Source organism: Lissotriton vulgaris, chromosome 9 (genome assembly GCF_964263255.1).
Source record: "Lissotriton vulgaris chromosome 9, aLisVul1.2, whole genome shotgun sequence".
In the NCBI taxonomy this organism is placed as follows: Eukaryota; Metazoa; Chordata; class Amphibia; order Caudata; family Salamandridae; genus Lissotriton; species Lissotriton vulgaris.
The window spans coordinates 1,155,636,347-1,155,658,462 of NC_141697.1; positions in this window are offsets into that span (position 1 = coordinate 1,155,636,347).

Sequence of the window (22,116 nt, forward strand, 5' to 3'; positions counted from 1 at the left end):
CCCTGCGCAGCCAGGCCACAATGATCAGCAGCCGACACTGGCGTGTGTCAAGGAGGGCCCACCACGTGCCTGTGTAAGCTCCAAGCCCGAGGCCCGTGACCCTGCCAGCCTCTCAGACCATCGCTAGATCCCCAATGCTGGCCCACATCACTCCTTCCTCATTTACATATTCCACAAGCATCCTCTGCGGCCCAGTAGGTCCCATATGAGAATCTGTGTCCTGGCTCCTGAATAGCTTTGACCCCAAATCCGGACCACTTGGGCATCTTGAGACACATGGTGCCACAAACCCTGTTCAATGCCAGCCGGCGACACATGGTGCCACAAACCCTGTTAAACGCCAGCTGGCGACACGTGCTGCCGTAAGCCCTGTTCAATGCCAGCCGGCGACATGTGGATGAGGGACAAGGTCTACCCTGCAGACCAATAGGACTCACATCCAGCACCTATTTGTGAATCACAAATGGCAGGGTCCACACCACTGGTTGCATGGAAAGGAGTAAGAGGAAGATGCGGTTCAGTCTGGACAAAAAGCCGGGTCACAGTCACGGAGGTGACCAAACACGTGGTGCCACTGAACCCGAACAATGCAGGCCAGTGGGGCCACCAACCCATGCCAGACGACACTCGGTGAATGGCCCGAGCTGACTGCTGCCTCCGGCCTACACTGCTCTCGGCCTAGGCTGTGCTAGAGTAGGTCACTGATTTGGGACTGAACATTGAGTATGCAAAGGCAAATTACATATCATTGCAAGCCAAGAGAGGCGAAAGAGGATGGTGCCTTGCATCTTGGCAGAGAGAAAAGGATCATCGTTATGGAGGTGTTCGTACACTACCGACAACTGCTCTGGTGTCACTAGCTGTGCATCGTGAGCCAACGACACATGGCTGTGGGCCACTGCTGACCTCTGCCTCCACCTACATTGCGGTCTAGTAGGTCACAGAGTCATGATTTAGCAATGGTGGAGTTCATATCAGGGTACCGGCATCATCGCAGACTGCATCCCTTCTCAGCCCCGGTGTCACTAAGTCTGTTCCCCGACATTCATGGACACTCTCTGGTCGAACTTTGGTGGCGTCTGAGTCTGTGGACTAGGTGGCAGTTTTCATCCTCATGTAGCTGATACCGAATTGATGGTGGCAACGAGGCTGTTGCATTCCACTCCTCCATTTGCTGCATCCAAATAAAATCAAACCTTTCAGAGTCATGGCCTGGAGAACACCTTCCACTGTCCCCCACAACCATCCACAACATACACCTCGGACATTAATGGAGACCCACTCAGGTTGCATGGCCCATCTGACTGCACCGCAAGTCACCATCGTTTGTAACTCTGTGCTGGTCAGGTCCCGAACCCATTCTCCGGAGTCATTGGATGGCCCCTGAAGCGTAGACCTTGGGGTCATCACCACCATTTCTCTGTGGCCTTGCCCTGTACGCAGCCTCTGGGCCCAAATGCGTCCCAGCAGGGCTCACACACCAAAGCGAGTCCAGACCGGCCCGGACATCGCATCCCAGCAGGAGGCACACACCACCACCGCAAGAACAACCTCCAACAGCCATCTGCCAGAGTTGAAACAGTGGTCCTGACAGACTTACGAAGTTGCTCAGACCTGTCGTTGATGCAATCATTGGCCTGATACCTTGCTCTGCACTCCAGGTGCCAGTGACTCATGCACCACAGGCCATTGTCTGTTGCTGATTGTGTTTTGTGCTGTGGAGCGGTTGCACAGCTATGTCACCTCAAACAGTGTGGGGGCCCTGAAACATTCATGGGGCAGATGATGCAGGTCTAACACACCCCACTGCACCTGCATCAGGGTTATATTGAAGGGACACAAGCCTAGACTTTTTCTTCACATGAGCGAGCTCATCTCTAGTGTCCGAACCCCAGTGCACTGCAACTCACGGACACTTTTGTTTACATGTTGGCTGTCCTCTGGTCTTTTTCCGACTCACTCCATGTTGCTCAGCATCAGACATCCTGTGCGGAATGGCTTACACTCACCCCACACACATCCAGCACAGGTGTCACTGTACATGTGGCCCTGCCAATAAAGTGGCCGGGTGCATGTGCCCGTAGCCAGTTCATGATATCTGCGTGTGTCCCTGTGGTCTTGTATGCATGAGGGCCCTGGGTCCTACGACATTAAATTGTGCTGTGCACATCGGATGCAGACATGTCACCGCAGGCAGCAGGTTGGAGCTTGGACATGTAGCTTTGTTGTCACCCACTCAATTCGTAAGGGAAGTGGCCATGGTCATCGTATGTGGAGCCAAAATGGGTGTGAGACAGCTATTTGAGAACTCCTGGGTGTGGTTTTGTACTGTGAATGTGTATCTGCATGTGTCTCAATGGCAGTGTGGTCTCCTTAATGGGATGTGGGTGGGCCCTGAAGGGTGATAGACACCTGTGTCTGTGTCCTGGTCCGCATTCCATGGGTTCGCCCCCCACCAACACCAGTTGGGCCACCTCCTTGTGGCGTGCTGACACATGGCATTGGGGTGCGATGTGTGGGTATGTGAAGTGTCGTGAGCCAGCTGTGCTTGCGGGTGCTTCCTGCTGTGTGGTCTGTTGCTGGCTCTGTGTGTTCTCCTCTGAGTAGCTTGGCTGGCCGGGTCCTGGTGGGGGGTTGCGTGGGATATCCATGGGCTGTTGTAGGGCATCGGTGTCAATGGTGTGGTGGTCCTCTCCGGCATCACTGATGGGTTGTATTTTGTGCTTCTGTGCTCTGCTGAAGGTGTTGTGTGCCCCTATGCGATGTGAAGGGGAGGTGCGTGTTGACTTTGTGTTGACATATATGTTGGTGCATTGTGGTTTGCATGCAGACTGCATGGCAATGTACTTTGTGACTATTTGGGGGGTGCAGGATTCTTCTGCAGGACAGTGTACATTTGGACTACATGACGGATGTGAGTTTGTATGCGTACATTTCCATTTCACAGTTTCTGGCTCTGTCAGATGTAGGAGGCATGTTTCTGTGCAAGTGCGGAGCCAGTTGTGTCCTCTGTTCTACAGTGTCGGCTATGCGAGTTGTACCACGTTGTCGTCTATGTGGGTGTGCTGTTCGTGCTATGTGTGTGTGCTGCAGTGTGCCAAGGGGATCTGGGACATGATCCTGGGTGATTGCGGGTGTGCAGTGTGCTACACCTCGTTGTGCATGTATGCCATTGTGCCCATCTTCCCCCATCCCCCAGTCCCTGTTCGTTGCATTCCCTGTTGAGGTTGTGTCAGGTCCTCTCAAGCTGTGTCCGTACTCCCTACTCCTTGCACCGTCTGCACACTGATGACTGTGGCCTGGGTTTCATCCAGCTCCTCGAATGGGACTTGGACTGCCACCTCCTGTCGCCGTTGCTGCCTTCCTGTTGGCAGCGGGTTGGTGCCTGGTTTAGGTTGTCACGTATTGGCGCTTATTGGCCTCCTGCATTGGCCTCCTCGGCACTCCAACTGCAATCCAGGTGGTCTGCTAGTGGGTCAGTTGCTGGTAGTCTTCTGTTACCTTCGTGACGCTGGTCTTGTTTTCCTGTGGTCTGCACCCTGTCTTCTTCTCCCTCTTCTCCTTGGCCTTCCCCGATGTTACTTGCTGGTAGTCTGTGGGGGTTGTGGGGTTCGAGTTTGCCTCTGCGCTGGGTAAGGGTGCCTCCATGTTGCTACGTGCTTTGGCTTGTTTCTGGTGTATTTTTTCTGTGGTCTTTATAGTGCATTGTCCCACCAGACGCGTGGGATTTGCAGGCCTGTGGCTGTTTTTCACTACTTTTTACTGCGGTGTGCCTCATTGCATATTTTAGGTTTGTGTATCACAGTTTTGCGGCTTGTAGTTGGTTTTCACGATTACATTTTCTGCGTTATCTGGTGTCTATTGCTTGCTACCACCTTGTTGTGAATTCCACGTTGACAGGGGCTTATTTTCCAGTGATAGGCTGCGATGTTGAAAGTTGCGTTACGCTACTCTTGCGGTAGTTATCACACGTTCTTGTGACTATCCCCCTAGGTGGTTAAAGAAGGTGGCGGGCCTTACGCAGCAATGCGGGCCTGGGAGAGAAAATGGCAGAGCTGAGCTAATCGGGAGCCGGGAGCCTGAGAAGGCCAGAGCGACAGTCTGATGCTTGCTCTGCATACTGCCGCTGGGTAACCAGGTGCTGCAGTCGGACCCGGAGGAACCACTGTAGGTGAGTGTGCGACATCCACGAGATCGGGGTGGCCTAGGGTACCTGCATTGCTGGTCTGGTGGGGGGAATCTAAGGCTACTGGAACGCTGTGGCAGGTGGCTCCAGGTGACTTGAGGCCAGATAAGAAACTGGGAATTCAAACTGCGGCTGAGGCACAAGGGTTGTGACTACAGAACAATGAGCACAGTAGGGAACGCGTGGTTGGCATGCTGCAGTGCCGGATGCCAGCTGCATAGATGTCATCCTTGGACAGTGAATGCTAAACAGTCCTCTAGAATGGGCCCACGCTGAGACTGACCTTTCTATAGAACTGACACAGGCCTCATGTAAATGTTTCTTGGCTAGTGCAGCAAGCACGTTCTGTGGCAGCTGTAGGCTGCTGGGGCAAAGCAATCTGTGAAGTGGAAGTACGAGTGCATAACCAACAGAATGCTAGGATCAGTGGAAAGACACTGGGTCTGCATGACTGACATAGTGGCAGTGCACTGAACAGCCTCATATGCCTGTATTAGCCCCCAAAATGGTCAGATCCATAAGCGGCACATCGTGAACTGTGCCGCCATACACTGGGCCCCTTAGTAGGCAATATGGAGGAAGCTGGCACTGGTAGTGGTGGTCGGACTACGCAGAGGAGCTAAGAAGCATAATAAAATGAAACTCCTTTGGTCCAGAAAGTCCCAGAGCTGGACTGTGGCCAGTCCTGGAGATATTGAACAATATTGCAACCCGTCATGACTATGCCAAGTGTCCCGCTGGAGCTGGAGGCCATGGGTATGGTCTCCTGACATGGAGGAGCCTACAAGACAACACTGCGCACTAAGCACACGCGTGTTCACGAGACTCAGTGGATGCCCAAAGGCTATTGACCTATGCCCGCTTATATGTCAGTTAGGAAAGAGAAACCTGCCAAGATGGGGAAAACTGATGAGCATCGATCCTGGCTCCCATTGGAGAGTCGACTTGTCCCTCCCTCACAACAAAATTCGCTCTTGGACTCTGAGCAGGAGATTCTTCCTACAGGTGCCAAATCTCTAGAAACTACACTACTGGCAATGCAACAAAGTCTTCAATCAATTGACGGCAAGATTAATATTAAGCATGGGCGGAAAATCCGCTACGCTCGCGGATTTTGCGGATTTTCGGGAAATCCGCAATCCGCGAGATTTGCGAATTTCCCGCAAAATCCGCAAATCCGCGAGCAGCGGATTTTGCTCGCGCTGCTCGCACTGTTCGCGTGAGTTCGCGCCCCGCGAATAAGTGCAAAATTGCAGAAATACGATCTTAGCAAAACTGAAAGTAACTACTTATCAGGTTCAAAAGTTCAGGCACATCATTAGTAGCCATTTCCTGTAGTGCTTCCTGAGGGGCCCCTCCAGAGTTCAGTTGCCAGTTGAAACTATTATGTGACCCTGCTCTGAACCTCAGAATAGTTACACATATGCCACAAAGGTCCTGAATTACAGCTAAGGGAGACAAGCAGGAGCCAGGCTGGAAGTTAAAATCCATTAATCAGCCCCTAATTCATTATTGTCAGTTGGGGCAGGGCAGGTGTTGTAACTAATTTTGCAACAATGAAAGCACTTAGCAAGTGCAAAAGATCACTAATCAGGGCGCACTAAGGAAGCAGGTGCCAGCTAAAAAAATATTCTGTGACACATTAATCAGCCCCAAATTAATTCAGGTCACTTGAGGCAGGGAAGGTGTGCTTTGCTTTGCCGAAAATAATGTACACTGGACAACCAGAGGGTGTGGTGATGAAACAGAGGGTGGCATGGGTGGGCCAGAGGGTGGCATGAGTAGTCAGAGAGTGGCAGTGGTGACAGAGAGTGGCAGTGATGAAGAAGAGTGTCCCAAACAGGCTGGACACGTAGAAACAACAAGTTCGCAAAACTTGCGACCCGACAGGTAAGTTCGCAAATTGCGAAATTGTAAAAACCCTCGCGAACTGGCAGAAACACGGGCGAACACAAAAAAAAAAAAAATCCGCAAATTCGCGGGAATTCGCGGATTTTGCGGATTGCGAATCCGCAAATCCGCAAAATTCGCGGATTGCCAATCCGCAAAATCCGCTCATGCTTAATTAATATGCTAAATCAAAAAATGGATCATATGGCTATGAAGCTGGACAAACAGGCATTGTGAATTACAGATGCGGAGCAGCGCCTCTTGACCATTTAGGATGATACACAGTTACCACTAAGTGCCTAAATATGAAGAAGGTATTGGAGGTGATCCAAACTCAAAATTAAAATCTCAAAACGGGCTTGAGGCACAGTAGATTTTGATAATTATTGGAGTACCGGAATCCACAAATAATGGCCAGCTACAGGATTATGTAGAAATCATGCTGAAAGAAATATTTGAGACAGACAGCTGTCGACAGTCCTGATCATGGAGCGTGTACACAGGTCACTAATCTCCTGGGACCACCATGAGTTCCAAAATTGTCAAAATATTAAACTATCAAGGCCAGGACACAATACTTTCACTGTCCAGGGGAAAGCAGACTATACAATACACGGGTTCCGATGTGGCTTTTTTTCCGGACTTTACAGTAGTGGTGCAGGCCACACGTAGAGAATTCTTCTAAGTGAAAAAGACTGAAAGACGCAAATATACCATATGAAATGTTATATCCAGCTCAACTTCCAGCTGACCACGGTGGGAGCCAGAAGCTCTTCACCAGTCCAAGAGCAGTATTGGATTTTCTTAAATCAATGCAACACCGGTGCAAGAGTCATCAAAATCTCCCTCCACATCCCCTGTTGCTTAACAACGGAAGGCAACGAATATTGCAAACTGGGAGTATGGGGTGGTTTCAGATATGCGCAACTGTACATTTGGACTGGTAGGCAGGAGGTCCCAGGGGAGTGATTCAGGGCTGATGCTGCTTGCTGACTGCTGCACCACCAGACTGGATTTGGACTGCTTGAAGCCGGCAAGTACAGCGCACATACAAATGATCCATCACTGCACAGATGTGCCCCTACCTATGACAGCCATAAGTGGTGATGAACTAGACTGAAAAGGTATCCATTGTTCCCAGCCACCCCTGTACATCGAGTGGGATACTTGGCATCTAGTCACCCCACAAGGGTATACCCCACATTATATCACATAGTGAATGTATGAATATTCTTACTATGTTTGACTATTGGAATTTCCTTCCTGAATTTGTATGACATGGCTTAAGCATCTTATTTGGGGTGCTGAAGTGAGTAGAGGGAGAGTTTATATTTGTTAGTTGCCGCAGTTGCAGTACATCACACTAGTGTAGAGTACGTCATCCTATATTACAAAATGATCAATATGTCACAGATGGTACACAGTCAAAATATCGAGTTTATAATGTCAACTTGCAGTAATATCGAGTAAAAGAAATCGATGGTAAGAAATATCGAAGTTGTAAATATTGTTGTACAAAATATTGTTTATTGAGTGTTGTAAATAATATTGAGTCAAGTAATGTCTAGATAAGAAATATTGATGTTTAAAATATCGAAAAGTCAAAATATCGACATGTAAAAAAGTGTTAGTTAAATGTTTGTAAAATAATAATTGTGTAAAATTTTACCCATAATAGTTTATAGTAATAATAAATAGATTTATAATGTATTATATATTTTTAGGAGCGGGATGTTGGGTTTATAGGGGATATGGTTGGGGAGTGTTTTTAAAAGATATATTTATAATGTAAAAATTAATTAAAAATGTAAATCACAATTTGATTTAGTATTTAGAAATTTAAAAAAATAATAATTTTAGGAGCGGGATGTAGGGTTGATAGGAGATAAGGGTGGGGAGTGTTTTAAAAATATATAGTGACATTTTTACATTTTAAAAAACAATTAAATTCAAATTAGAAATTAAGATTAGAAATTAGAAAATATTTTGAAATTTGAAATTTGAATTAAATTGAAAATATACATTAATTATAATTTTTAGTAGCAGGATGTAGGGTTTATAGGGGATAAGGGTGGGGAGTGTTTTCAAAATATATAGTGATATTTTAAAATTTTAAAAAACAATTAAATTCAAATTAGAAATTAAAATTAGAAATTAGAAAATATTTCGAAATTTGAAATTTGAATTAAATTGAAAATATACATTAATTATAATTTTAGTAGCGGGATGTAGGGTTTATAGGGGATAAGGGTGGGGAGTGTTTTAAAAATATACATTGATATTTTTGAATTAAAAAAAACAATTGAAATTTGAAATTAAATTTAGAAATTTGTAAATAATTTGAAATTTGAAATTAAATAGAAAATTTACATTCATTATAATTTTTAGTAGCGGGATGTAGGGTTTATAGGGGATAAGGGTGGGGAGTGTTTTAATAATATATATAGAGTAGTTGTATTTTTTCTAAAAATATTAAATAGAAATAGGAAATTATTTAAAAGCGAAATTTAAAAATATTTAGAAATTAGAAATTTGTAAATATTTAGAAAAATTAAATTATTGTGAATGTTTAAAATAATTATAAATGTCACAAGTGGGATGTAGGGTTTATAGGGGATAAGTGTGGGGAGTGTATAAAATGTATATAATATTTTCAATTTGTAATTAAAAAAATAGAAATTTGGAAATAAATTTAGAAATTAGAAAATATTTAAAAATGACTAATTTCAAAATAATTTTAAAATTTTAAATAATTAGGTAAATAAAAAATAATTATTATTTTTATGAGTGGGATGTAGGGTTTATAGTGGATAAGCGTGGGGAGTGTTAAAAAAATAAATATAGAATATTTTATAATTTAAAAAAACATTTTGAAATAGGAAATACAATTTAGAAGTGTAAAAATATGTAGAAATTTCAAATTTGTAAATAAATTAATGATTAAAAATATTTATAATTTTTTAAATACGTATAATTTTTACCAGCACCTACACTAATTAAATGTAGATTGGAGTTGGAATAGTAAATTAAATAGGTTCAGTGTCCAGCACCTACCCTAATTGAATGTACATTGGAGTTGGAATAGTAAATTAAATAGGTTTAGTGCCCAGCACCTACCCTAATTAAATGTAGATTGGAGTTGGAATAGTAAATTAAATAGGTTCAATGTCCAGCACCTACCCTAATTAAATGTAGATTGGAGTGGGAATAGTAAATTAGATTGGTTCAGTGTCCAGCACCTACCCTAATTAAATGTAGATTGGAGTTGGAATAGTAAATTAAATAGGTTCAGTGTCCAGCACCTACCATAATTAAATGTCAATTGGAGTTAGAATAGTAAATTAAATAGGTTCAGTGTCCAGCACCTACCCTATTTAAATGTAGATTGGAGTTGGAATAGTAAATCATATATGTTAAGTGTCCAGCACTTCCCATAATTAAATTTTTATTGGAGTTGGAATAGTAAATTAAATAGGTTCAGTGTCCAGCACCTACCCTAACTAAATGTAAATTAGAGTTGAAATAGTACATTAATTAGGTTTAGTGTCCAGCACTCAACATAATTAAATGTAGATTGGAGTTGGAATAGTAAATAAAATAGGTTCAGTGTCCAGCACCTACCATAATTAAATGTAGATTTGAGTTGGAATAGCAATTTATATAGGTTCAGTGTCCAGCACCTACCCTAATTAAATGTAGATTTGAGTTGGAATAGTAAATAAATAGGTTCAGTGTCCAGCACCTACCCTAAATAAATGTAGATTGGAGTTGGAATAGTAAATTAAATAGGTTCTGTGTCCAGCACCTACCCTAATTAAATGTAGATTGGAGTTGGAATAGTACATTAATTAAGTTCAGTGTCCAGCATGTACCCTAATTAAATGTAGTTTGGAGTTGGAATAGTAAATTAAATAGGTTCAGTGTCCAGCACCTACCCTAAATAAATGTAAATTGGAGTTAGAATAGTAAAATAAATAGTTTCAGTGTCGAGCACCTACCCTATTTAAATGTAGATCGGAGTTGGAATAGTAAATTATATAGGTTAAGTGTCCAGCACTTGCCATAATTAAATGTTAATTGGAGTTGGAATAGTAAATTAAATAGGTTCAGTGTCCAGCACCTACCCTAATTAAATGTAAATTGGAGTTGGAATAGTAAATTAATTAGGTTTAGTGTCCAGCACTTAACCCCATTAAATGTAGATTGGAGTTGGAATAGTAAATAAAATAGGTTCAGTGTCCAGCACCTACCCTAATTAAATGTAGATTTGAGTTGGAATAACAATTTATATAGGTTCAGTGTCCAGTACCTACCCTATTTAAATGTAGATTGGAGTTGGAATAGCAATTTATATACGTTCAGTGTCCAGTACCTACCCTATTTAAATGTAGATTGGAGTTGGAATAGCAATTTATATTGGTTCAGTGTCCAGTACCTACCCTATTTAAATGTAGATTGGAGTTGGAATAGTAAATTATATAGGTTAAGTGTCCAGCACTTACCATAATTAAATGTTAATTGGAGTTGGAAAGTAATTTATATAGGTTCTGTGTCCTGCACCTACCCTAATTAAATGTAGATTGGAGTTGGAATAGAAAATTAAATAGGTTCAGTGTCCAGCACTTACCATAATTAAATGTTAATTGGAGTTGGAAAAGTAATTTATATAGTTTAAGTGTCCAGTACCTACCCTAATAAATGTAGATTGGAGTTGGAATAATTAATTAAATAGGTTCAGTGTCCAGCATCTACCCTAATTAAATGTAGATTGGAGTTGGAATAGTAAATAAAATAGGTTGAGTATCCAGCACCTACTCTAATAAATGTAAATTGGAGTTGGAATAGTAAATTCATTAGGTTTAGTGTCCAGCACTTAACCAAATTAAATGTAGATTGGAGTTGGAATAGTAAATATAATAGGTTCAGTGTCCAGCACCTACCCTAATTAAATGTAGATTTGAGTTGGAATAGCAATTTATATAGGTTCAGTGTCCAGCCCCTACCCTAATTAAATGTAGGTTGGAGTTGGAATAGTAAATTAAATAGGTTCAGTGTCCAGCACCTACCCTAATTAAATGTAGATTGGAGTAGGAATAGTAAATTAAATAGGTTCAATGTCCAGCAGTTACCAAAATTAAATGTTAATTGGAGTTGGAATAGTAATTTATATAGTTTAAGTGTCTAGCATCTACCCTAATTAAATGTAGGTTGGAGTTCGAATAGTAAATAAAATAGGTTCAGTGTCCAGCACCTACCCTAATTAGATGTAAATTGGAGTTGGAATAGTATATTAAATAGGTTCAGTTTACAGCATCTACTTTAATTAAAAGTAGATTGGTGTTGGAATAGTAAATAAAAAATTTTAAGTGTCCAGTACATACCTTAATTAAATGTAAATTGGAGTTGGAATAGTAAGTTAAATAGGTTCAGTGTTCAGCCCCTACTCTAATTAAATGTAAATTGGAGTTGGAATAGTAAATTAAATAGGTTAAGTGTCTAGTATCTACCCAAATTAAATTTAGATTTATGTGTGAATATTTAAAGGAAGAAAATATTTTACTTTATTTATTTGAATATTTAATATTTATATATATAAAGTATATAATAAATCATTTTTATATATAGTTAGTCATGATTTTATAATAGGTAGTACACAAAAATCACACAGTTTTTCAAAAACAATTCTTTATTTGTTAATATAGTACATAAATTAAATTATAAATGTTTTACAAATGCATGTATAATATTTAAACAAATAAACACAAGTACAATGTAAAATAAAATATTACATGTTTTGATACTTGGTCAGTAAAGTACATTTTAGGTATATAAAAATAATATAGTAAATGAAAATAGATTGAAGATTATAATACATAGAGTACATAGATTTGTAGAAGAAATAAAATATTTATGCATTTTCATGAAATGAACATTTATAAAATTTTTAACATATGAATGTACTGTACAAATTATGTTATACAGGTTTATATATTTTTACATTGCAACATTCATAATAAATATTTTTAATATCATACAATAAACATATTTTCAATAACATTTTAAATGAGAATATTAGTTAAAACATTGTAATATATTATTATTGATGTTATATTATTATTAATAATAAATTAAAATATATTTGTACCAAAGGTAAAATAAATACAGAAAAGTTATATATTTAGTTTCACAATTTTTAACAGAACATGTTTTTATTATTATAACATTTGATATTAAACAGTAATAATATGTAATGTTATAAATATTAAAAATAGGAATAGAATAATATAGTTATGGAACAAACATAAATAAATTGTATAAATGTTGCTAAACAATTTATAACAGTTATACAAATTTGTTACTAGCAAAATACATTTATTTGACATTTATTTCACTATTTCCTTTATTATACTAGTATTTGGGTCTTTTATTTTGTAACCGCTCATTGGGGTCCATTAGGATGACAGGCGGACTTTGCCCGCCCATCATCCTATCGTAAATCGGGACCGCCTGCCATAAGGGCGGTGGTCCCGGGGGTGCCATTAGACTGTGCCTGCCACAGTGGCGGGCACATCCTGTATTTTCAGCATTGTGGCGGGCGGTGCAGAGAGCACCGCCCGCCACAATGCTGAAAATGCACTTTCACATTTTCATTTGCAAAGTGGCAGGCACCGTGCGGTGCCTGCCGCTTTGCAAATGATAATGAAGGGGGGTACCACAGGCACCCCTCATGTGCACCCCCCCACCTGTACTTCACTCTGGGGGCCCGCAGGGTGCCCCCAGAGTGAAGACCGCATTCCTTTTTCATGGCGGCAGCGCCGCCGCGGAAAGGCATCTAACAATGCCCATGGTAATATTGCGGGCGGTGTCTAACAGACACCGCCTCCATGTTACTCGTTTTCCGCCCCGGCTGCTAGGCGACCAGGGCGGAAAACAGGCGGGTGGTATTTTGCACCGCCACCTTCCCCTCCGCCATCCTAATATGGCGGGGGGATTTTGGGCTTGCAATGTCGGGCGGTTTGCCTCCGCCAGGCTGGCGGTGGCCACCGCCAGCCTGGCTGAGGCAAACTGCCCGACATCAGAATGGACCCCATAGTCTTTTTGGGTCATTTTAGAAGATTGAAGCTCGCGGTTGGAAGATACTTCAAGTCTGAGCAGGTAAGAGTGCTTTTCGATATATTATAACTATTTTAAGTACGTTTTGAAGGTAGTACTTTGTTATGTAGGGTTTGTGGACTACTATATTAGGATTTAGGTACTTTGTAGCTGTTTATGTACGTTGTTCCGTTTTCTTAGAGATTTCTCGTTTCATGACCTTGGAGTTATTGTGTTTGTGGCTGTTTATTTAGTTTTGGTAAAAAATATGTATGTTATGGTTATTATTAATGTGTCGTTCTAAGTTTTTTGTGGGTGGGAATGTTTCTTTTTCTATTCTAGGTTTTTGGATACAGCCTTTTCTGTTTCCGAGCTGTTACATTTTTCGGGTTTCCTGGAGTGTTTATTATATTTTTTTAACATTTTCGGGTTTTTGATGGATTTGGAATTATCGATTTATTTGGATGTTGGATGGATTTAGCACAGTTGTATTTTTTCATTGTATTGGACTACTTTTTTTTGATGCTGTGGATTTCTTACTACATGGATTGTTATGGATAATTGGATTTGCCTATTACGTTGCTGTGCAAGGTAAGTAATTTAATATTAATATTTTTGTGGCTTGGGAAATATGCTGTTATTAAACAATTTTTGGTTAGTTAGATATTTATTTTGTTAACATATTATAAATGTTTTAAATATATTAGACACAATAAATGTGCTATAATTTGTTATGGAGATGTGTGGTGTTATATTTCAAGCTTTTTTAGGAGTTTGATTATTTTATATGGTTAGTGTTTTTAGTTTAGTGTTTTGGCTATCATTTTCAAGTATTCTAGTCCTCTTGTTGTAGGATAAAGTTGTACTTGTTGTTCTAAATATTGGTACATTTGGGCAGTTTGTCGTGATAGTTTGGGTTTTAATTGTAAGACAGATTGCTCCATTCTTAATTCTTGAAAACGTTGTTCTTTTTGGATTGCTGTTAGGAGTTTGTGTAGTGTGGGAGTTGTTCGGCCAGTTGAAGATAGGAAGGCATTATGCCAGCCCTCAACTGCGTTGTTTGTCTTGGCTTCTTGGTTAAGGGTTGGTACATTCCATCAAGGTATTAGGAATTTAGGTTGGCGTCTGTGGCCTGAACTGTGTAGTCTTCCCACCCAGGTGTCCTCAAAATAATCCAAAAGTGGAGCTAGTTTTTGTTCATTTTGTGTATAGAAAGGACTTTCTATTAAAAGGTTATAGTGTTCAGCCACATCGGTGATTGGCACGTATGCTAGGGCAATTAGGTGTTTAATTTGGAATGCAAAGGTAATAATGGTTGCATACTCAACACTAAGGGCTCCATTAGGATGGCGGGCGGATTGCCCCCGCCATCCTTCCCTGTATCCCCCCTGCCATATTAGAATGGTGGGGGGACTACGGCGGAGCAAAACACCGCCTCCACTTTTCTGCCCCGGTCGCATTGCGGACGGGGCGGAAAATGATTAATATGGTGGCGGTGTCTATGAGACACCACCAGCCATATTACAATGGCAAGTGTGAAATGCCTTTCCGCGGCGGCAATGCTGCCACGGAAAGGCAGGCGGTGTTCACTCTCGGGGCCCCCTGTGGGCCCCCGGAGTGAAGGCCAAAGGGGGGTGGCACACGGGGGGGTACCTGTGGTACCCCCCTTCATTTGCATAATCAAAGCGGCAGGCACCGCGCGGTGCCTGCCGCTTTGAATACGTAAATGCTGCTGAGCATTTTTAGTATTGTGGCGGGCGGAGCAGAGAGCTCAATACTATAAATACAGGATGTGCCCGCCACTGTGGTGGGCACATCCTAATGGTGTGTGCGGTACCCCCGCCCTTAGGGCGGGCGGTCCCGATTTCCGACAGGATGGCGGCCGGGAAAAGCCCGCCCGCCATCCTAATGGGGCCCTCAGTGTTGATTTTTGCAAATGTCTCCTTAGACATTGGTTAAAATGGAAGTAACATCCTTGTATGGATGTGTGTGGATATGTTTTAAGAATGGCATACACTTTGGAATCAGCACCCATCAACAAAGTTGTTCTTGTGAAATACAAGTAATGTCCTTTACAATAATAGGAAACATCCGTGTCAAATGAACAGGACCGAGCTGAATAAACGTATATTTTGAATCCTTTATTTTTTTCGTAGACAAATGTTCTCAAATCACAATGAATTTTTCTTTTTTTCTTTTCTAGCCAACGCGTTTCGTCTCTTTTGATGAGACTTCTTCAGGGCTGTCGAACACGACTTCGAATCCACGCTGTTTGTGTAGCAGGTCACCATGCCGGTCTCGAGTCATTCCTGAATACCCATAGGATATGACAGCCCTGAAGAAGTCTCATCAAAAGAGACGAAACGCGTTGGCTAGAAAAGAAAAAAAGAAAAATTCATTGTGATTTGAGAACATTTGTCTACGAAAAAAATAAAGGATTCAAAATATACGTTTATTCAGCTCGGTCCTGTTCATTTGACACGGATGTTTCCTATTATTGTAAAGGACATTACTTGTATTTCACAAGAACAACTTTGTTGATGGGTGCTGATTCCAAAGTGTATGCTGTTTTGTTTAGGACTTTTGTCCTTGATAGGAACCTATAGGGTTGTGTTCCTAGGTCTCTCAAGCACCATCATATTACTCTAAGTCACGGACTACGACAGGTGCAGGTACTTTGCTCCAACCCTTCCTTTGTCAGTTTGATGTTTTAAGAATGGAATTAATCATTGCTTGTTCGAAGTCTATTATAATTTTTAGGGGAAAGAAGTCTGATGTTTCTTCTTTTATTTTGTTTAATATTTCTGTGTAAGTAGATGTTTGTTTGTTTGGTAACAAACAATAGATGAATGGAATACAGGTATTATGCTATTGCCCATGTATGGAATATAATTGATAGAATGGTTTAGGGCATATGGTAAAAGTGCCATCCATCATCCATGTTTGACTTTCTTTTCATTTTTTTAGGTTGTTGTTTGTAGAAAACATTATTATCCTTTTTTCTTTGTTGTTGTTATCGTAGAAGATAAAAGGTTCATCCTTATGTGTTATGGTAAGCTCAGGTGGAATTATGATCTCTTCAAAAGTTTTAGGTATTGGTATTGTTGCTCTAGTGGATTTTTTTTGGTCCTAGCTATGGTTCTTTTTATAGCAGCTATTGATGGTAACTGACCTCTTGCCTCTCTAGGTACTCTAGGTAGTAATTCCTTAAGTATTACACTGGTTGGTGGGTCAGAGGTGCTGCTTAATTCTTCAGTATTTTCTAGAGTAGATCTAACCTCTATTTCTGAGATATTAGGTGGATGGCTATGTTCAGTAGTATTAATCACACTTGTTTCTCGGGTTGTTGCACGCCCATAGCATTTGTTAGAGTAATACTTAGTACATTTCCAATTAACTTTAAGGTCTTTTTGTTTTTCCTGAGTATAAGTATACCCCATATAGCACAACAAAAATTTTCCTTTCTGAGATGTTACAAATCTTGCTTCTTCTGTCATTGTTGTTTTCTTAAATCTAGAAAGGGTGTATTAAATATTATTAGGAAAAGTATTTACTTTAAGAGAGTAAATAATTATTTATGTACAGCTTTTCAGTACTTACCAATAGTAAAATTGTAGATTGTGTAAGTAGATGGCTTTTTGGCTTGATGCTTTTATAGATTTTACTGGTCTGTTGAAAGAAAGTGCAGAATATTTTAGGGAATGTTTATATGTATATTTTGGTTACACATTTGGTAGGGTGTTATCTTTTAATATGAAAAAGTTCAGTTTATTTAATTAAAAATAGAAAACATTTTGTTAAAATACATTTATAAATTTTATTAAAGTCAAGTTCTAACATAGTGGATTTTTTAAAGCTAAATAATAGTACATGTGTATGTATTATACACTTACCAAGTGTTAATTCTTAGTTGAATGTAGATTCTTTGTTGGTATTTTGCAGCTTTTCGTTTTTCAGTTATCTGTAGACTAAAATAAATGTATGAATAATAATTTGTTCAGTATTTATAAATGATGTTGCATTTTAAAAAAAAAAAATCACTTTTTGTGTCTTTTAAACCTGTGTTTTCTAATTTAAAAAAATTTGAAATTCAAGTAGGATTTTATTACATGCTTATATCATTTTAGATATTTAGTTAGCTTTTCTTTAGTGTTTATAAAGGATATTATATATACTTACGTTATACGTAGGTTGTAGTCGTTTTGTAGAAAATGTTCATCTGTTTTTTAAAGTTGAATCTGTAGATGAAAAATGTAGAGATAGAAAGTTATAAACATTAGACTATAAAAAGTAGGTTACAGTTGATGTAACATTTTATTCTGACCCATAAGATTACTTACTTTTTGTAGTTTGTAGTATTTTCCTTAATAGAAGAATCTTTAAGGTAGTCGAAAATGTTGAAGTGTATCTTGAAGCTGAATATTTTCTGCTGGTTTTAGAGTATTATTTTCCACTTCTTTATATAGGGTATGTTTAATTAGTGTTTGGTTGTGATTGGTTACATTCCTTGAAATGTGTTTGTATTGGTTAGTTTGAATTTTTTTAAGTTGATTTATTAAGTTAGTTGTATGTTAAAAGTTTATCCAGTGAAGTAGTGTATTTGTAAGTATTTTACGAATACTTTATTTAAATTGTATAGCTTGTAAAAAAGTATAATATTTAATTAAAAAATTGTATATATTAAATGTGTGTGAATACATTTTATTTATTGATGTAGTAATTTGTAATTATTGTTTAGGAGAGATATATTTATATAAATGTGTTTTGTATTTAAAAACATATTTATATGGGTGTCTTTATAATAGTTTTAATGTGTAGTGTGTTTAAAAAATGTTTTAATCATTTAGAGCGGTCGATATTTATATAAAGTCAAAATATTTGCAGTCAACATTTGTGTAATCGATATTATTTTAATGTGCTATATTTAAATATATATGTCGATATTTTATATTTCGATTAAAGTGTCGAAGTAATAGTAATCGATGTTTGAGACGCTATTAGTGTAGGTCGCTTTTAGTAAAATCGATAATTTGTTAGCGATTCGTCACAGATCACACATGCACATGCTGCTGAAGTAACACATCCTGTGGGCTACATAGATTTCTAAAATGGAATGTGAGACGGCTCAATAACCCACACAAATGATGCAAGTATTGGCATACCTCGACTGCCATTACGTACAGGTAGCACTGCTGCAAGAAACGCATCTCATGCATCCTACTCCTCTTATTCCAGGGGTGTGCTACTGTTGGTAAAAAAAAGGGATCCCTTTCACACTCACATACTATGAAACGGATGACAGAGGATCGGTATCTCATAGTGCAGGGGTGCCTCAGTGGCACACATATAGCCTTAATGTAAACAATCCCAAGTTCTATCCTAGAGTTTGGGAATGCCTGTTTGCACTTCACCCTACAGTAGTAATCTAGGGTGGGGACCTTAACACATGTACCAACCCCAATTTATATCAGCCGGCGCATACAATGGCCTCCAAAATAAAATAAGTAAGGGCACAAACACACATTGTTGACTTAGGGATCCAAGATGGGAATAAATGCCATGATACCCCAGCAATTATGACACAGTTTATGGATGTCTACTCCCGTCTATATTGGTTGCATGAGGCTGTCGCTGCGGCAGACAGACCTGCAGATCTTGATGATTTGACTTTAGCATGGCTTTTAGCTAAACAGATGGAGTTTCTGGTGCCACCAAACACGATGGATGAGGTGAAAAAAGCCATACCCACTCTGCCTAGTGGAAAAGCATCAGGTGGGGATAGAATTCCCAGTGAATTTTACAAGACATAAGCAGGCTTCTTAGCACCATACCGACATGCATTGTATACAGAAGGATATTAAAAATAAATGCTGCTCCAACACTCCATGATTAAACAACAGGGGGTGGTGATGGACAGATTTTCTGAATTAAGCAGAATACTCCATGAAGCATTAATAATAATGCTAATAAAACGGCATAAGGCCGCAGAGCAATGAAAATCCTAAAGAACGTTATCCCTCATCAACATAGACAACAAAATGTTGACAAAAATAATAGCTGCCCGGCTACAGCCTCTTTCCCAAGCTTAGTATTGCCAGATCAATCAGGATTTGTACGCGTGTGCTCGACCTGACAGAATCTGCGAACAATAGTCACAGTTTTGCATCAACTGGACCCGATAATTAAGGCAGCGACTGTGTTATCAGATGCCGCAAAGGCTTTTGATTCTATACAGTGAGACTATATGTTCATGGTGCTCCACCTCATGGGAATTCCACTGGCACTTTTGAGGTTGATATGCCTATACAGACCCAGTAGCAAGGCCAAGCATTAATGGCAATGTCTTGGTCAGCCGCGGCCCGTGGAGGGAGCTGCGGTGGGGCAAGAGGTGGGACAGGGGAGGGGCGGGGTGGGGGGTGCTAAAAACTGGAATATGGATAATTGGAGGTAAGTAAACAATTTAATTAATAAAACAAATTTCGTAGCGCATCGCATTTTGCGATGAGGAAGGTCCTTCTCCTACCTTGCTGCCAAAACCTGGAACACCCTGCCTCTTCACCTTAGACTATTCCACGTTGCTAACCCAATTTAGGAAGGACCACAAGACCTGGCTCTTCAACTGAACCTCAGTGCCCTATTGGATCTGTAGCCCCCTCCTGGCACCTTGCGTCCCACAAGAGTGAGTAGTAACACTTAACAAGTACTGATTGATTGATGACATCTCAAATATCATGAGTGATGTAATATGCGAGGTCATAAGCAGTGCATTGCTGGAGCGTAAGTTATAGTTAGCTTAGGGAACTATAGCTGGTGAATTTCTTTGGTTTTGGTTTCTTTGGTTTTGTAGGAGTGAACTCTGAGACTATAACATCCCTGCAAACTTTGTTTTTTTCAGTACATTTCTAAAGATTTGTAAATTATATATCCTAACTATAATGTTCCTGTAAAAATGGGTGTATGAGTGGGTGCTTGAGTGGGTGTGTGAATGTCTGAGTGGTTCTGTTGGCAGATGCATATGTGTCTGAATGGGTTTGCGAGTGCCTCAATAAGTGTGTCAGTGAGTCTGCATGAGTGACTGAGGAGGTCTGTGAGTGCATGTGTGAGTCTCTGAGTGGGTCTGTGGGTGGGTGAGAGAGTATGAGTGATTCATTTAGTGGGTGTTTGAATGTCTGGCTGGGTCTGTGAGTAGGTATACATGTCTGTGTTTGTTTGTGAGTGGGTGCATGAGCTTCTGAATGAAAGGGTCTGTGAGTGGCTGTGAAGTGTCTGAGTTGCTCTTTGAGTGGGTGCATGAGTACCTGACTGGGTTCTGTTCATTTTTTGCCTTTTCTGCTCACTTCTGACCTTTATTTTGCCTCTTTCTGCTTGTTGCTGCCCTTAATTTTTCCTCTTTCTGCTCGTTGCTGACATCTATTTTGCCTCTTTCTGTTCTTTTCTGACCTTAATTTTGCATCTTTCTGCTCATTCCTGACCTTTATTTTGTCTCTTGTGCTCATTTCTGATCTCTATTTGGTCTCTTTCTGCTCGTTACTGAACTTTATTCTGTCCTTTTAAGCTAATTTCTTATAGCTATTTTGCCTTTTCTACATGTTTCTGACCTTTAGTTTGACACTTTCTCCTCATTTCTGAGCTTTATTTTCCATTTTCTGCTTGTTTCTGATCTCTATTTCGTCTCCTTCTGCTTATTTCTGAGCTTTAATTTGCTTCTAGCTGCTCATTTCTGATCTCTGTTTTACCTCTTTCTGCTCATTTTTGCCCATTATTTTGCCTCCTTCTTTTTGTTTCTGACCTTTATTTTACTTCTTTCTGTTCATTTCTGATCTCTAGTTTGCATCTTGCTGCTCATTTCTGACCTTTATTTTTCCATCTTACTGCTAATTTCGTATCTTGATTTTGCATCTTTCTGCTCATTTCTAACCTTAATTTTGCCTCTTTCTGCTCATTTCTGAGCTTTACTTTGCCTCTTTCTGCTACTTTCTGACCTTTTTTCTGGCTTTTTCTGCTTGTTGCTGACCTTTATTCTGCCTCTTTCTACTTGTTTCTGAGCATTATTATGCTTCTTTCTGCTAGTTTCTGGTCTCTTTTTTCCTCTTTCTGCTTCTGTCCAACCTTTATTTTGACTCTTTCTGCTTGTTTCTGACCTCTATGTTGCTGCTTTCTGCTCATTTCAGACCTTTATTTTGCCTCTTGCTGCCCCTTCCTTACCTTTACTCTGCCTCTTTCTGCTTGTTGCTGACCTTTATTCTGCCTCTCCATGCTCATTTTTTACCTTTTACTTGCCTCTTTCAGCTCGTGGCTGACCTTCATTTTGCCTCTTTCTGCTCATTTCTGGCCATTATTATGCCTCTTGCTGCTTGTTTCTCACCTCTAGTTTGCCTCTTGCTGCTCATTTATGTCCTTTATTTTTCCATCTTTCTACTAATTTCTTATCTTGATTTTGCATCTTTCTGCTCATTTCTAACCTTTATTTTGCCTCTTTCTGCTCATTTCTGAGCTTTATTTTCCTCTTTCTGCTACTTTCTACCCTTTTTTCTGGCTTTTTCTGCTCGTTGCTGACCTTTATTCTGCCTCTTTCTACTTGTTTCTGAGCATTATTATGCTTCTTTCTGCTAGTTTCTGGTCTCTTTTTTCCTTTCTGCTTCTGTCCAACCTTTATTTTGACTCTTTCTGCTTGTTTCTGACCTCTATGTTGCTGCTTTCTGCTCATTTCAGACCTTTATTTTGCCTCTTGCTGCCCCTTCCTTACCTTTACTCTGCCTTTTTCTGCTTGTTGCTGACCTTTATTCTGCCTCTCCATGCTCATTTTTTACCTTTTACTTGCCTCTTTCAGCTCATGGCTGACCTTTATTTTGCTGCTTGTTTTTCACCTCTATTTTGCCTCTTTCTGCTCATTTCTGACATTTATTCTGCCTCTTTCTGCTCATTTCTCACAATTTTTTGCCTCTTTC